The following is a 4140-nucleotide window of genomic DNA, read 5'->3' as shown; positions in this document are numbered from 1 at the left end:
TACCTACACCTGTTGCGCAAACTTTATTCTCGCTAATTTAGGTCTGTTTTCTGCTAACCGCGACCTAGGTCTCCTTACGCAAACTCTCTTATCGAATAAATCTTCACAACTGTATCATATGCTACAAGGGATGAAGTACGAGTAGGAATGGTTTTTTATCTTGGAGTTGATTGTTACACAACCCTCTTTTTTTTCGGCTGGAGAACCCTTCTGTGAGTTCGCTGGCGATTGCTTGAAAGTGGTATGTTTTGGATAGATGCACCGAGAATCCCGAGAAAATTATAAGGAAATGTCATCACATCCTCTAGCCTGTCTTGGGAAGGAATTAGGAAAATTTTCTGAAAATACAGTGAAACCTCCGATAATTTCAGCAGGCGGGGGATGGCTGGAGGATGGAAATAAGGAGAGCGGAGGTGTCTTGGCACAGGAGACGGGGCGGTACCACGTGTAGGATTCTGTAGGAACGAGTGATATAACATGACGGCGAAGGGAGAAAAAATCTGTATCATATCATTTGAAATACATAATAATATTATGTACTATTGAATTACTTACAGTTCTCTGACTGAAGCAGGATGGGCGGTGGGCATGGCCTATAATTAGAGGCTCTCACTGTGACGTTGTGCTAATGACTGAGCGCCGGTAATTCACAATACTTATCGTCGGTCTTTGTATACTTAAATACTTCGAAGGAGACCCTCCATATTCTACTCCTGCTTGTTTATTCTCTTCTCTTCTCTCGGGACTTTTTTCCTACTTTTTTCAGCTAACTTTTCACACTAATCTTTCTCTGACAGGGGTTTTCTGGAATTAAGGTGCTGGGAATGTGCTGGAATCGGAAACTATAAGAGACTTGGAATTTTCAGAGGGAATCTCCATACCTCAGGTAGTGTAGTTCTCTAAGGTCTGAAGTTAGTAGGGGTTAGAAGTTTGGGAGCCAGGAACTATCGGAGGTTCCACTTTACCCGTTTTGAAGGGTTTCCATTCTCTACACAATTTATCACCAGATCTCGGCTGACCCAATTTCTAGGGAAATCTATGAACTAACATTGGTGCTCAACCTGGTTTATCAAATGCTGGAGTGTGCTAGGTATTCATCATTTAGTAGCCGACCCCCACCTCAAGCGGGAGCCCCCTGCACATTAAGACGGCCCAAAGACTCAACCCCTACTCTCTCCCCGGCCTTTGGACCGCTGATTATCTCACCCATCATGTCCGAACCAGGCGGAAAATCCGCCTCCAAACAAGCCTCCCCAGCCCCCTTCTTATTTACAAGGACTGCCTGACGGAAATGCCAACGTAAAAGCTGATCGACTGGCCGAAGTGGATCATCGAGGAAGCGTTGATCAAGGAGTACACCGGCAATTCCGTAGCTGCTAGCAAGGGGTGTGAAGCAGACAATCTTGTAGCGATCCTAAACAGGGATTAGCCACTGATGCAGAAAACACTTTAAGGTCTGGCTAAGCGTACATTTGAATTGATTGACAGCTCATAGGAATCAAACAAAGCGTGTATCCCCCGCTCGAGCAAGATCCCATTCTGCACAGAGTTGATGGTTCCGTAGGACTCAGAGACCGGTGGAACGTCAATCCAACGACCGTAGTTATTGTCGTTCCAGTGCCCCTCATATTTTATCGGAAATACGTGAGCGGCTTCGAAGGCTCGCCAGAAAGCAACACCATCTATTATTGCAGGCCTGCCCGTTATCACGCATCGCCGATCTCGTTCACGTTCAGCGTAACAAAACGAGCCAGTACGGGTTCCGGTCTGGAGTGAAGAGAGACGGGATAGAGGGACTTCATCGGTGATAGTAATGGAACCTATTATGAGTGAATGACAGTTGATGACCAATGTACAGAGGGGACCTACCATTAGTGAAAATGTAGTAATCTCCTGGTCGAAGTGGCTGCTCATCACATTGGACCAATTGTTCGTCATCGTCTTCCAGGTGGAAATTATCATCAAAGATACAGATAATCTCCACCATAGAATAGATATTAGTATTCGTAATACCGTTAGAGACCCTGAGGCCTCCGAGCACCTTATCACGATCGTCGGAATTGTAGATGTAGGTATCGCGCCATGAAGAGCGATCAGCGGATGGAAGCCAAACAGGTGTATCTTGGTCGGTTGATGTCATTGCTCGAACTTAAGATGGGAAAGAAAGGGATGTTCGAATGGATGGAAGATGAATGTTTGGGTTGGTGAAGAAGAAAGGAAGTTTCTATCTCCAATGGAGTAGGGAATCGGAAAGAGCGGGCACACACTATGTTGGGGGTTGTGGTCACGGTCGTGCTCTGATATTCTCTGTTCCTGCGGTCATGAGTGACACCTCATGACCGCTTGCATCACCCCATACCTTCACTCTTACTTTTACGCCCCCTCCTTTCATCCTCCCTTCTTCCTTTTATATTTTCTCTCTTAATCCCTTTCTTATTGTTCTATAAGCAATACAAGCTGCTCGCTTGCCTTGTGATCACTCTCTTCTTAGTTACTCGTGATACTACTCAATTCCACCGTTCGCTCACGATATCACTCAACACACTAACCCGAAGTGCCGAACGGGGAAACACTTGCTTTTATAAGCAGAAAACTCTCGACCCTTAGCTTGCTTAGGATATCCTCAGAGGGACTGACCAAATACACTGCTGGACCAAACACAGGTGCTGTCATATTTTTTCCCTCAATTCACCTTACAGAATCTGTTTAGTTACCCTCTACAATATAATTTCACTCCTCGTATGCTGTAATATAAATAGACTATTCTGTTGGAATATATTAAAAGAATAAATATGTTGGCAGAGAAAGGAAAATACCTCCCATCATATACAAATCACTCAACCTGGGAGTACATGTAGAAACTATGAGTGTAAGGTGATTGTATACAGCCACTAGACAAAAGTCTTGGTGATCGCGCAATCTGACACAATGTCTGTGCCCTACCTGTTAAGAAAGATCAGACGAAATTTAACTATAAATTACAAAATAAAAAATTAAAATTGAAATAAGAAAGCCAGTAATTGTTCCAAGGTTGTGGCCTCTGAAGATATTATCAACGCCAATCTCTATTCCATGTTGGAGATTTTCTGCTTCTTTACCGATACTTTCCGTTTACGTGACGACCACAAACAGTTGGTTGGGAGGGATGGACAACAGCTTCAACTAGGCAATTATTTTGTTGTCACTAAGGGTAGGTTTCTTCATTGCTTCCATCATTGGCCGCTAGTCACTGCGAATAGGTCCCGTCAGTTCCACCGATGAGGTCCCGCTAACTCGTACAGCTTCATTGCCCTCCGGGACTCGTATTGAATCATTCCGCGATGCTGTGCTCCAGCGAGATCTGGTCGTTATACAGGCATGCCTGCGGTGTTTGCTCATATTGGCAGGTCGAGGGGCTTCGAAGCCACTCACATATTTCCTTTGGCATACGAGAGGGAGTGGAATGACTGTAACTACCATCGTTTGATCACCATTCCCCCCACCAATGAGTCCCACGGATCCATCAACTCTGTCCAGAATGGGATCTTGCTCACTAGCAACATGTACCAGTTCTTTGATTCCTATGAAATGGCAATTAACCCTGATGTAAGTAGAGCTAGTTATTCAAGGCTTCGTGGCTAATAATTGAATAGGACAACCACAAGATCGTGTGCTTCACACCTGATCTCAACTAACTATCACATCGCGGGTCCTCATCTTGACTAAGCGTTCACCGATAACCCACTCGGGCCGCCTGATGACCTCCTACGCTGGCACTTTCGCCAGGCAGTCCTTGTTAATATGAAGGGTACTGGAGAGCCTTCTTTTGAGACTGATTTCCCGGCTGGTTTAGACATGATAGGCGAGATTATGAGAGGCCCCAAAGCTGGCGAGAGAATGGAGTTTGAGCTATTTAGCCGTTTCAATGCAATAGAGATTACTCCTGGGGCAGGGGTAGGGGGCCGGGTAACGTGTAACTAGGGAACTGCAATATTTTGTGTTGCTACGGGATTTAGCACTGATCATAAATTCTCTGCAATCGGGCGCACTCTGAGGTTTTATATTAAACCACATCAGCAATTGAAACCTTTTTCACAGATCATGGCTGTTGTCTCACTTAAACGAGATGGAATGTAGAATGGGTGTTATTTAAAGCCTTTG

The sequence above is a fragment of the Tuber melanosporum genome, assembly GCF_000151645.1.
Source record: "Tuber melanosporum whole genome shotgun sequence assembly, scaffold_231, strain Mel28".
NCBI classification, from domain to species: domain Eukaryota; kingdom Fungi; phylum Ascomycota; class Pezizomycetes; order Pezizales; family Tuberaceae; genus Tuber; species Tuber melanosporum.
The sequence above is the reverse complement of the archived record's forward strand: the minus strand, read 5'-3'. Positions refer to the sequence as shown.